The following is a 14,956-nucleotide window of genomic DNA, read 5'->3' as shown; positions in this document are numbered from 1 at the left end:
CTTTTTACTAAAAATTACAGATTTCGGTGAAATTTCAGCAACATTTTACATTTTTTAATGGTAGCGATAAAAACAAATGCTTCGGCCTAAAAATTGACAATAGTATCTCAAAGATGTGTACAAAATTTCATCGAGACCGGTTCTGTAGTTTTCAAGAAATCTTGACAACCGACTTTAAAAATAAAGTTTTCGAAAAAATTCGTGTTCCGATCGATTTCATATTTTATTTTTTTTCAATTGATAAAAAACCTCAAAAAAATAAGTACTCCCAAATAAATTCACTTGACAAAACTAATAATAAACAAAATATTTTATTTTAATTGGATTCCGCCAATGATTCTCCCTAAATAAACAATATAAATTATTAATTTGTTCAACGTCCCTGATAATTTTCGAAAGTCTCAGCGATTTATGAAATAATTCTGAGATTTCCCCACAAGCAAAAATCATCACCATGCAGTTCTGAAGATAAACAAAACAAACACAGTCGACAGTTTTCCAACCGGTTATCATTTCATCCTGACGAATTGCAAGTGACGGAGAAAATAAAGCGAAGAATATAAACATAAGAATAAAACAAACGATCAAGAGAAAACAAGAGCAGAACAGAACGCGTGCCAGGATTGTTGACTCGTAGGTAAGATAATCCCGTTTGCTACGACGCGGCGAGATCGCTCCGAGCTTCCGACACAAAAACAGGAAACAAAAGAAAAAAACAAGAAATAAAATAGAGAGGAACGACAGTGAACTGGACAATGGCATTCAGATATACTGCGTTTTCTTGAATTTACGATTTTCCTTCGAGCGTATCGTAATTCCCGCCCTCGCGCTTGTGGTGGAGCCGCACCGCCCACGTGAGATACGTCTTTTGTTCACCCAAAATAAAATCAGCTTTTTTTCCGTGGACTTTAGTCCTAATCCTGACTTCTTTCTTCAATACGCTTCGCCTGAGGCATCAAAAAATAGAAACGACACACGTCGTCCGATTTTGATTTTTTTTTAACTTTTATCCTTATAATAATAATTATTATTATTTTTATCACATCATCTTTTTCGTTTCATTGTTGTTATTATTATTGATATTCAATTTGTTTGAAATATAATTTTTTCCTAAAAACAGTAGTTTTATGGAAATTGAAAAAAGTTTTGTTGTAAAAAATTCGCGGTTTCAGAGATCTAATTATTCATCAACTGAATCAATTCAGTCAATTATTTTCGGATATTTGAGAAAAATCTAAAAAATGAACGAATGAACCTGAAAGTTCATTTACCAAAAATTCGTCCTCTCGTAAAAATGACGCCGAAGAAAAGTGAGAGTTTAACGGTCAATTTGCATCTATTGAATTGCCTCTAAATTTGACTAAAAATTTCTCTCAGTTTAGATTTTCCGTGGCTTGAATAAACGAAAATAAATGAAAACACGGGGTATCAATAAATTGTTCGTCTGCTGAGACATAACGAGAGTGAAGAAATATTTATCTTGGCCATCGTTATCGAGGGAATTTTCTTGGCGATTCCCCCTGGAAAGGCATTGCGCGACAACTGCCCGTTTCGACGACAATGCGATAGACAGTTAAAGAGAATTCACCACACAGGCGATTCACTCCAAGAAATGCATAGAAATGCACTAACCACAGTGGCCATTGTCCGAGAGGAGTATGCACCTACGGTTTTTACTCCTGTGTCTCCAAGCAGCTGTGGTCCAGACAGCTGATGGCACGTGCCCACCTCAGGGTGAATCTATGTATCGATACCTCCGACTGTCATCTACAATAGCACCCGGAAATTTTCCTCCCCCCGGACTCTTGAAAATTTTTCCCCCTCTAATGACGCCATACACAACCATTAACTCCGGAAAAACTCGTGGTTCTCAACTCAAATATGCGAGAGATATTTTAAATATTACGTAACAGTTCTGTAATCCTGGGGCTGAATGAAGTTCCAGCAGAAATCCACTTGCGTAATTTTTACGGGACGCTACACAAAAATTACATCCGACAATTTTACAAAGAATTAGAGTTTCACTCGTGAATTGTAGGAGTCGAATTTTCAAGTCGTGATACCGCAATTTTTCATATAAGAATTGAGTTTTTGTACTTTTAATTTCAGTTTTTTTTTATTGAAAATGTTCTCTAGAGTGCAGTTTCTCATTCGCATTAAAAATTCAAAAATATAAAAAAAAGGAAAATTTAATTTTAAATCAAAATTTGGATGTTTGTGAGAAGTGATTAGTGACTTTTCAATGAATTTTCGAAATTATTCAAGAAATTGAACTTGGAGTTCAATTCATAGGACCAATTATACCCAGAAAGGGGGATAAAGGGCTAGAATGTAAAAAAAGAAAAAAAGTTTAATTCATTTTTCAATAAATTTGTGAAATTTCAGTATTTTTATAGTTTTTCAGGTTTCAAGCGGTAATAACTTGGGATCCACAAAGTGAAATTCAACGATTTTTTTCTAATTTTCAAGTTTTGAAACGGAAAAAAAATCATTCAATTCCACTCTGCGATTTCTGAATTATTGGCCATTGAAGACGTTTCATTTTATCCCACTTTCCTCTAATTGAATTTTGCGATGTTATGCAATTGTTTAGGCAACCGTTAAAAACACAAATTTTTCCGCTTGAAATTTCCTGTATTAATACCACTTGTGATCCAAAATCATCGGATCTTTTCCGATAGCTTCGTTGCTGAGAAATCAGTGAGTCAACTTTTGCAGGCTAATAATTTTTTTTCTCCAAAGTTGAACACATGTTTTGACATATTTGCCAAAGAAAACTACTAGAGTAATTGATTATTAAATCATGTTGAGAATAACTCAATTCTCGTTTATCACACAGAATCTTCAACCTGAAATTATTTAAAATATCAAAAAGATTTGAAAAGATACTTGTGAATATGCGTTGGAAATTTTAAAGAAATATCCAATGAAGTTTTATTTAATAGCTTCTAATACTGCACTCTGATTGGCTGAAGTCCGAATGAGAAAAATACATAATGTTTGAAATTAGTTTATGAAAAATGACAGGAAAAAAAAAATAGGAAAAAAATGAGAACCTTTTGGGAGTCGCGTGGTTCAACCGTCCTCATCACCTGCCTGTACCAAATAACAATAGAAGTGCGCTCGACTAGGTGAGTCGAGGTTGGTATACATAGATCCCCCTCATTCAGTATATAACCACCCCTCTGATGCGGCACATACATCCTCATTATGTACGTGGCACCCCCCAAGTCCCCTCGAGAGAGAGAGAACGGGTCCACAGGTAAAGGACCCCGACGAGAGAAAAAATGGTGGATGGCAGCTTTTATACCGAAAGGCAGAGATTGACAATGCAGGGGGCTCACCTGCCCCCTCTGTATATGTGCCCCGACCTGGACACGCGCCCCGGATCGAGCACCTGGTGATTAAATGATTTTTCATTTGAATTATTGCGTATGGTGCCGTACGCGCTGGAAATATTTGGGTTCAATATTGCCCCGCGATAAATTCGGTATAAATTCTATAGTCACTGTACCCTTAGGTATTTATTGGAAAATTGCGCTTGAAATTTCGGCCAAGGGGATTTTTATAGGAGCAATCGTGGTGTCACTACCTGTTATCACACTGAGAAAAAAATTTTCTTTAGCTAAGAATATTTACTAACAACAAGAAAATATATTTGGCATTAGTAAGTTTCATGGGAGTATTTACACAGTGATAGCTATAGATAGATTTACTGCTGGGAAGAAAATATTTTTGGAAAAAAAAATCTTTTGTCAGTGCACTGGTAATCATCAGTGTAATCATTGGTAGTCACTGTCATCATCATTAGTCAGTATAACTTGTTATCTGGTTAACCATTCCTGAAAATTCAGTGCCAAATTATTATGAATTTTCAATAAAACCGGAGATTTCATGATTTTTTATTCAACTTTTCCATCGCAAATACTATCTCAAATACTATACAATGTATTTTTTCAGAATACAATAAATATTGATGATAAAATTTTCAAATTTTAAATCGTCAAAGTCGATAGTTGATACCAATAATGAATATTCAAAAGTTAATTTTGCCGTATTCACCTTCAGTGTGATACATTCATGAAATTTGTTTTTCCGTACTGCTTCTCACGATTTCTCGCCTGGGAATTGCTACTACGTACTTCCGAAGCCCGAAAATTTGAAAATCACAACGGAAAAATAATATCCGGGCTGTTGGGATGGGGTTTTTTACTGGTGTGGTTGGCCCATCCCAAAAGTCTAGAAATATAGTATTGCTGATGGTGACAGAATTTATTGTCTTAATCCCTACTCCTTTTTCGAATTACCATCCAGCTTTAACTAATTAATGTTTCCATTACTATATATTTAAAAATCAATTACAACAGCCTTTTTTTTATATCTCTATGATGATAGGGATTCGGTAATCATCGAGTGTAATCGGAAAAATCATTGCTGCTCACCGAATGGATTGTAACGAATGGCTAATTTCCCCTTATGCTAACTTTACTTCTTCTTTTGTCTTTTTTACATATCCCTCCTCTGATTCATATATTCTTTATATCTTTCTATTTTTTTATCTTTCTCCTGACATGTTAATTACGCCTCAACCTTAATAATTAAAGTTTATTAATTTAAACCCCACGTGCTTATCAGTATAATCATTGGTAATCACGGTAATCACGGGTAATCGATTACACTTGCTGATCAGGGTGTCACCATTCGGCTCTGACTAACCCCTCGATTTCGTATTAAAAAATTGAAATTGTTCGCTCGGATTCAATTAAATAAGTTAAATACGTTGAAAAATTATTAAAAATCTAAAAAAAAAAACAGAATTGTAACCTTTTTAAATTTACTAACACGATGATTATCTGTAACTATATTATTCCACAACAATTGTTTTGTGTGCGAAAAAAATAAATATTTGTTATCTTCATAATCATTATTCAATTATTCACATTTTTCTATTTAATTAGCCATTATTATTAGTCCTCCAGCAGCAAGAATTATTTAAAAATCCATTGTAATGATTTCCCCAATTCGGTAAAATTTCATTTTAAAACTGAAAGTGAAAATATTTATACTCCACCATTAATTACAACGTTTTCGCTTGATTTGTTGATATTTTTCTTACTGCTCTAGCATACATTCTGCTGAAAATATGTATCTGCGTGAGTTTTCACGATAATTATTTGCTCAAATAATAAATTAATCGGAGTTATTGCGCATTAATTAGGGAGAGTGGAGAATGCAGTTGGCCGTGAGGATATTAATGCAGGTAAAGATCAAGGTTTAGGGTGTCTTCGGTGGCTAGTGCATGAAGGCAATTATGTAATGAAGGCGGGATAACAATAAAATTGATTTCATTGAGTCCGAGATGAAAGGAGCATGAAAGGCCATTTTTTTCATGTTTACCTGGAGTGTTCACTTCGACTTTATCTCGACTCTATCTTAATCGAATTGCGGTGTTACTTCACCGATTTCACCGCTGAATTACCCTAAAACCATCTAAATGCATAATCTTGAAGTTATTATGGTGTTGAGTGCTGTAAATGGTGCAAATACATTTTCATTACGCAGACGAATGATTTTCCCTGCATTTTAATAACAAATACCGTCTATTTTCTCCCAGTTATTTATAAAATATGAGTGAGATGAGAGAAATAAATTATGTCTGACTGAAGCCCTTCGGCGATGGCCTGTTGTCAGGAAATTATTCTTTTTATTCTCCCGCAGTAAATTCTTGTAAACATTCCAAAATTAATCCCATTTGATGAACATTTTTGTCATATCTCCGCATTCTCAAGCTGAGCGGTCGTTTTTGAAGATATGTAATTTTTTAAAATTCTAATGCCCTTCTGAAATTTTACTGAACCTAGGTGAACAATAATGGAATAGAACTCTATAGTTTCTCTTCATTTTTAATAAAGCGTGAATTTAGAAAAATTTCGAATTTTTCCATAAAATTATGAATAGTATATGATTAATATCAAACCCAATGGCAAAATCAGCTAGTAAACGATAATAACTTCATTTTCATCGCGGTCACTTTTCAGGTAATATCTCACAAGCGAAGAAAGATAGAGATACTTCTGTAGATACATTTTTTATAGAGAAAAATGCGACCTACAAAAATGGCATTTATAAAAATACCCCTATCTGCCCTCAATTCCGAGATATTCGCTAAAAATTGACGTAAAAAAAAATGCTTATCCTAGTTCACTACTTGCCAACAGAATTAGTAATTCCATAGCTCAATTAATGCTCATGCGGAACTATAACTGCACTTGCATCAACCACACATGTCCCATTCTGAATTAATCCTGATGGACATTGAGATAGTACATTAGCGTCATACCGGATGGCGCTCCCAGCGTCATACTCATGTGTGTACACACGATATGAAAAACCAGACGCGACGTAGACTGCAATCCGATACCCGTCATATCTGCACACCTTTTCTGTTTGTTTTTCCCCTTCTCCCTCAGCGATTTGCAGTGGACCAAGTGTTTCAGCAGTTGAGTCAGATGTTTAAATTTTTCCTCCATTCGTGGAATAAAAATGAAGAAATTTTGGACATCGTCTTCTGCCAGGGTTTCCTCAGCTGGCCTCTCTGTTTGTTCAGATTCCGTCGATGTCAGCTTACCCCAGCTCAGAAATTTATCCCCTCACGTGTAAAATATTTTTTTTTTAGCCGCATACACCGCTTCTGCCATAATTATCATCTTATTTTATTTTGAATACTGATTCTATTTTTAAATTATTAATTATTTATTTTTATTGAATTTTTGTTGAGGGTTACGCAATTAAAAGTCTGATATTTTTTGTGGATTGTGTAGGAAAAAATTTCTATTTCGAATGATAAATTTTTATCTATTATCTTTTTTGGTGGTCGTTCATCTACCTATCATTGTCGAGCTTTCAACAAGATTAAACCGGTTGTCGCATTAGCATAGCCTTCATCTCCATATGATAACGATCTCCCCGAAAGATTTGTATTCAGATAATCTTACTTCTGTTCAAAATTGTCGTCTTAATTTTCAGGACCAATCCCGGAAATTTTTCGACTTCCACTGAAATTCTCGGAAATCTTGTAATTTTTATTTAATTTTTAACAATATTTTTTGCTTTACCGAAGACCATCAGATATATAAAAATCGTTTCGACTTTTCTTCTAGATATTTGATGCATTCGCCGGATGCACTCAATGAAGAAAGATGGAGGGGACAAAACGGTACCTTCAACAATAAAAATAGAAAAATGAATAGACGAGGAAGAATCGAAAAGTCTTCAGGATGCGCAGGTGTGTCTGTTCCGAGGTTTAAGGGTAAAACGACTCGATGCCTTATTCTTGCCTGAACCTCGCAGGTACTCCACCAGCGCGCGAGCCTTTTTATTGTTCGCAATCATCCTGTGTCATTCACAAGAAAAAAAAGGTAAAAAATAAAATGACCCGCATGCGCATCTGAATGAAAATATTTTCTAGGATACAATTTCCCTGAGGAAATTTCTCGACAAAACACCGATATAAATAATTTTATGAAAAATTACATCAGGAGACAAAATCTTTGGATCAGTAATTCTTTTTCAGGCTGGGACTATTTTTAGATAATTCAGGTTGTTTTATTGGTATCTGAGGGGTGAACCAGATAAATGAGATATTGCGGCATCCGGAAATCTTTTTCTCGATAAGGCGTTGATTATCAGGAGCGGTAAAGTTTCTTAGAATACGCCGTAACGTGTACCGCTGTTAAGAAGTGACGACACGGCTCATTCTCTGATGCGTGCTGCATTTGAAATTGCAGAACACATTACGCTGTGCCGTAAGGGACATAACGACCATAATCTGACCAGCGATAGCCCGATGACAAACGATAATCCCCGCGATTATTAATTTATCGAGGTGAGATTATCATTGATCATGTCGCGACTAAACCAATCCAATTATTCACCCCATTAATTCATTAACATTGCTTTACCTTCAATTTATCCAATTAATCATGCTGGGAAGTCCATAAAAATAGTCCGGTCCCGATTTTAGGATCTTGATTGGATAGAAAGTGGTATGAAGTTGGCATTGAAGAATGCGCGGCATTTTTAAACTGTCCAAAGTCTAAAGTAAGAAAATTATATGATTACCTCTTTTAGGATTCTTTTTGACGCTTCAATTAATTAATCACAAATGATACTAATTAATTGTAGAGTGTGACACATTTTGGTTCACTCTTTCAGCCCGAGAATCTCAAAAATTCATTTTCACAAGAAAATCGTTTCATCTCGCTACTAAAATAAATAACGCCAATTTCAGTACCAGTACGCATTTGCAAAATGAAGGTAGTTAGGAAAAAAAAAAAGCTGGTGTGAAGGCGGATTAACGGTGTTTGGAGTCCGGTCCCAGGTGACGCCCGGGTGGGTCATGTATCTGATAGTTCCCGTGCCATTGACCGCCATTGACTCCCCCACATCTACTATATCCCCCGATTTTACGTCATTCCACTGCACAGAAAGATAAAAATTCTGGTGATAATCAAATTTTCAAAGTCTTTTTTTTTCATCATGAAGTTGGTCGAAAATGAATGATTGTTTTGATTGTTAACGTTTTATTCGTCTTCTGATTGGCTGACGTATCGATTGATCAGTTCCATGACTACGAGGATGTTATTTTGTGCGCTATACTATAGCGCACATGATTACCTAGTATTATTTTAACAAACAAGTCTTCTCCAAGTCTTTTCTGGAGTAAGTCCTTCCCATAATCATTTCTTTCCAACACTTACAACAAAGTTATATGACTGCATCTTTTAGAATTGATAGAACAGGAAAAAATGTTTGCTAACAACTTTTGGGTAGATGATTTATCTAGAGTTATCGTGCAGAGAAGATTTCCATGTGATCAGTTTTTTTTTTCTTTGGATCTGCATTTGCAGTAGTTTCAACCCCTCAGTGGACAGAAATCCAAAGAAATGAACAAATGTCATCGTTGAATTCAACCATTTAACTGTTGACTAATTATCTATTAATGAATGGAACTGGCGATCTGCTGGTGTGAAATCATGTACTTGGCGTCCACCACTTGACTAGTTCTCGACCGGGAGTGATAAAAATCCGATACAACTAAATCACGATAAGTGTGTTATAAATGGCGGTCAGGAAAACCGGTGCATCTACCTTATTCGGTGCCAATAAAAATTCCAATCGGTAGAAATAGGCGGAATTGATGATGAAATAACTCACGGCAATTATTTTGAAACTGCCTCGATGGAGCAGGTACACCCAATGATCAGTCTGATTGTGAAGTTTTTACTTCCGTTATTTACTATTCTCTTCTGCAATTAATTCTCTCCAAAGAGAGAAAATATTTCCAATGGAAATAAAAATCGTGGGAGTAGAAAGCCAAATAAGAAAAATTGTTTGTAAATTCTTCCCCGTATTGCAGTGGATCACACGTTTTATTAGCCCGGATGATGTATTATTGATGGATGTATTACATGAATGTTTCGTCATCATTTGGAATAATTTGTGAGGGTCAACAGTCTGCAGACCTCCCAAAATCCGTTGATAAAAAAACATAAATAAACGATCATCGACACATTAGTCTTCGGAATCATCCGTCATTGGCGAATGGGTTTGAACACACGACCGGACCAATTACGAATTGATTCGACGACCCCCAGGACGATGATCTTCCTGATATGATCCGTCTGGCATTACCAATCCATCCGCATGAGCGATTATCCGCGCTGCTATACCCCAATTTGTAAGTCAATAATTTTGCGTTATAAATCAATCACACATCAAGCCAACTAGATTAATGGGGCACCTTTTCTGGGGTTACGTAACTACTCCGGAAGTCGTTAACATTCTTGTAACAGTATTTATCCAGTTGTTTAATAAATTTTCCCCTGACTGTGAGATTTTGTTTCAGAAGAAAGAAGTCGCAGACTCTCGACGGAGACGCCACCATTTCCCAGACGGCAAAGACCCGAAGCCTGAAGAAAATTCCCATTGTTTTCGGATAACCTGAACCTTCAGAAACCCTCGGAGGGTACGAGCAGGTAAAATTCATGTGGATAAAGTCAGTTTCTTTGTCGGATGTCTGCCCCTGAAGACGACTCAAGGATTGTAAATAATTAATTAATTGCCAATGCTCATTCAATCACTTGATGAAAAATGCAGGGTCAGCTCTTATGACCTTTCAGTTAATCAAATGCTCAAGTGCTTTTGAATTGAGGATGCACAATTTTTTTATAAATACAAAGTAGACGTGACAATTCGCTGAAAGAAATGGTACGTAACTAAGAGGAATTTACTGAGACAACAGCGCAAGCAAAATGAAAGTCAAAAAAGGTGGGCGTTTATGAATTATCCATCGAAGCGTCCCAGAATGTGTAATCACAAGAGATCAAATCATACGTTACACCAGAGCCTTCGAATATCATACACATAGTAATCCGGTCCATTTATACGAAATACAAATCATTTCGTGTGCATCAGCACGATCTCTCAACACTCAACCTGACCAAGACAAATGTCTCCTCTCAACTCCCTTATCTCTATCTACCGAATATTTGTTCCTTCAATCTAGCTTTCTCCACTGTCTTTTTTTTTTATCGAGTACTCAATCATCGGGGAGAGATATTCCAGTGGATTATTTTTACGAAATATCAGCCGGACATTTAGTGACGTATTTACGTTGTAAAATTCCGGTGGAAATACAACTCGAATTACAAAAGGTGCCAAACGTCAGCATTGTTTGATAATACCGGCGCGTGCGACGGTTTTAAATCTCGCGCGATTATTTTATACATAAGACACAATATAGGGGAGGGATAAGACAGACATTCCCAGACAGCCAGTGCTCTGATATTGGCGCCCCCATTATCAAACCAACGATTTGACGTCGTCATCATGAAGGGTCTGCTACCCCTTCATATGTGGTTATGTGACGGTAAATTCCTGCATAAAATCTGAAGTTTCTCAAGGTGGTCCAAACATTTTTCTGCTTTTTTCTAAACTTTTGAAAAAAATTACAAAATTGTAGAGAAAATACATGAAAATTATCGCACCACCACAAAATTCCGTGAGCCATTCAATAATAACAAAATGCAAAAACGTTATATTCTTTTACAATAATCCCATCGATTATTTGCCGGAAAATGTAAAAAACCGCGAATTTGGCTATATGTGTGTGGAGCATCCTCAATTTCCTCTCAATGATTCCGCAAAAATCGTTTCTCTATAATAATAATATTCAAGCAAAATGACGGAAAATTTCACGTGATTCGGAAGCAAGAATGATTTTAGGTGATTTTCTAAAGAAAAATAATAAGAGAAAAATGTAAAACACTCAGTCTATTTTCAAGCATGTCACTGAAAGACTATAAAAAAATTACCTAATTTCTCTGGAAACTGTTAAATCTAACAGATATGTCACGTATAATTATGTCCAAGAATTTATAGGTAACAGTTCGTAAATTTTACAGCTGTTGTTGGACTCTTCTTCTTTTCTCTTCATCTCTTCATGTTCAAATCAATCAGTAATATCCTAAGAACCAATGATTCTTCTACTTATTTCAATTGTTGTGGTCTTGATTGGAGTTTAGTACAATCAATCAATAGAAAGTGTTAATTTTCAATGGCTCCTCAAGAATTGATAGAAATAGGAAAACCTCATCATTAAAATCATTCCTCCTATGATCTCTGCGTCTTTAGAATTCCCTAATGAGACTTCACTCCTTTCCAATCAATTAATCATCAAAACTATCCGACTAATGACCCCTTCAATACTAATTTCTATCAGCATCTAGTCACTTCCCAAACCGAATTGATTTAATTGTCGCAGCTTTGGTTCGAGGTTAAGCTGTAGTCATACAAACAGGTATTACAGCAATTGTTATTATAGCGCCTGATTACCAGTCTCTCGAGAACTTTTCCCTCTTCATCCAAGTGTCAATAACAATACCACCCCCGGGTTTTCCTTTGTTCTCTGAATCGATTCTGAACTGATTAACTTTTCTATTCCATCAGTGCGTTCAGCAGTTGCTACACATTCTCAGAAACGTGACGGGAAAATCGTTTTTTTTCCCTTATACTCCCGCGGATCTGAAACAATTATTGACCTTTATTGTGATTGCGGAAAAATTAGATTTTAGAGAGGATAAAAATTCGTTGAATATGCATACGCACGTTTTGTGAGTGGGCGATTGGGAGTTACAAGGCGGATAGGAAACGCGTGAGCGGGACCCTGAACTTTGTGTCAACGCTGCACGCATTTGTGCCAATAAGGAGCCAACAAACAATAATTATTATCGCCCGTGGTTACTATTATCCGTAATAATAATGACAAAGGGCAGTCTTCGACTCCTGAGGGTTGAATTCTCCCTCTTTTCCCCTCTGGAAACGTTAAAAGCAGTTGTTTTTTTCAATTTATTATTAGAACCAGAACTTCACAAAATAACAAAATTCTGTTTAATTTTTTCTCGTCCCGCAATACGGTAATCATTTTCCAAATTTAGTACGAAAAATTCAGACAATTGTTACGTGTGCGCAGGGGAAAAAATCGGTAATCAAGGGGAGAATCGGAGGGGCTATTCATAGGAGAAATAATGGTGTTACTCCCTGTGGTAATCACTGGTAATCGCAGGGAAATTGGGGTAATCATTGGTAGTCCCTGCCATAATTTTTAGTCAGTATAGCTTCTCATTTGTTTAGCCATTCCTGAAAATTCAGTACCAATTTATACTGAATTCTCGATTTTTTAAATAAAATTATATTTAAAAATCATCTATAACAGACATTTTCTTTACATTTCTATGACGATAGGGGCTTGGTATTCATCAAGTATAATCGGGATAATAATTGGTAATCATCCAATGTAATTCTAGAAATCGTTGCTAGTCACGGTAATCACATAAGCAATGGATCAGCCTGATGATCCCGGGTAAATGATGATTACACTTGGCAATTCAGGGTGTCATTCAATTCGGCGATCAATAACCCCCGGGAAAATCACGAAATTTTAAATTTAACTAAAAATTTAATGCAATTTAGTAGTGAATATTCATATTAGATTGAACATTCACCTGAATTAAGTAATTTTCATCTTCAATCCCCTTGGGATTCTACGAATTTATCGACTTTTCAATTAAACCTCAAATAACTAATGACTCATGATTTTTTTTGGAGAAACAGGGAATTAAAGAATTATTGCCGATGTGATTTTAGTATTCAAATTTTTTACGAATTTCTGCGGATCGCTTGATAGAATGGACCTGAAAAAATATACCGTTTCTATTTTTTATTATTATTCAATATTTCACGGAATTTTATCATCGTGGAAGAATCCCCCTGAATTCGTGGTGAACTTTTGGAAAAATTCAGAAAGCTGTACCGAAATGGTCGTAAAATAGGGGAAGACCTATAGAAATTTGCGAGTCATTGAATGATAAGAAAACCGAAAAGGGGTATATTTTTTCACGTCAGTCTCATTCACGATTTCACATCCATTTACAAAAACCCCCAAAACGAGAAGATATGGACAATAACTACTTATTTATAAATTTTATTTTCTCAATGTGTAAGAAAAAATGAAACTGATTTTCAACAACAGCTAACTTTGATACGCGTCTAGGAGATAATGTGTCACTAGTTGCGCACATTATTTCGCAATGTGCGTCTGGTAAACTCTAGACGGCGACTCGCCACTGAATGAATGGTCTCGTGACTACTGTCTTGTTCCTTCAGCATCAACGGAATGTCCCATTTAACCCCATGAAACTTTCCCAAAAGACGAAATCCAACAAATAGTCCATCAATTGATCCTAAGAATCCCAACAGCCTATCACCTCAAATATTTCTATTGAACTCAACTCCAAAAATAGAGTTTCCCACAGTGCAAAGTTCTCCCAAGTTTTTTCCACATATAAACTAAACTCTTGAATTCCTCGCGCATTCCCATTGTCATCATAAATTCCCCTGTCATCACAGCCTTAAAACAAAGATAAATTTATTCCCTCGCGCAAGTATTCGCTTGTCCATTCGAAAGATTAAGAAAATATAAAGTAAACGAATAAAAATTCTCTTAAAATTTTTCCTGCCCATTTGATCTACCCAGATTCATTATACATGCGCAAACAGCATCATAAACTCCAGTCTAATTGAATTCTCCAAATAAAATGTAACTCTATACCAGGGATTTTTACCCAAACCGGAAGTGTCGTTTCGCATGTAAATCTATTGCGCATAAAGTGAAAATAAATAGCGGTAACAAATAGACTACACCGTGTTTTCCGATGACGTATATCTAATCGAGACATACGCACGGTGCACCACGTGTATGTTGAGATGTACATGCGTGGCAACGCCCAATGGCCTCAGAAAGTCCCGTAAACATATATTTTCCAAATCTATCAGGCCAGTCAGAAAGTCCACTCGAAACACATCATATAACGGATATATCTCTCCACAATATTCTCTAAATTTTCAATAATGTCAATTTGAATTCGATGTCAATGAAAAATGCTCATTGAATTTCCCATCTCATCTAAAAAATTCTACATACGAAGAAAAATTCGCGATTAATTATATTTCACTAACATGAGTTTTTGAGAAAATGAAAAACCTTTTTCCTCTGTGTAATGATTTTAGAAAATAATGTCAGAAGCATTGCCCTCTTAGGATTAGGAAAGGTATCAACAAATCACCGAAAAACCGCCTTGTTATTCCCCCCCTTCCCCTCATTTTTCAATTTATTCTCAACTAATGACTCCAAACCAGAATCATTGTCCAGCGTGTGCATGTATGTCAACAAAACACGTTAGTTAACTACATAGCCTACCAGTTTTAACTACAATAGAAATCTCCAATTAAAGTATTCAACGTTTCATGCCGCCAGTGCAGACACATTAGGTGTATACTTTCTCTATTCTCTCTTTTTCTCTTTGTTAACCAGAGCCTTTCATTATGAACCAACAAC

Source organism: Fopius arisanus, unplaced genomic scaffold (assembly GCF_000806365.1).
Source record: "Fopius arisanus strain USDA-PBARC FA_bdor unplaced genomic scaffold, ASM80636v1 scaffold00019, whole genome shotgun sequence".
NCBI lineage: Eukaryota > Metazoa > Arthropoda > Insecta > Hymenoptera > Braconidae > Fopius > Fopius arisanus.
The sequence above is the reverse complement of the archived record's forward strand: the minus strand, read 5'-3'. Positions refer to the sequence as shown.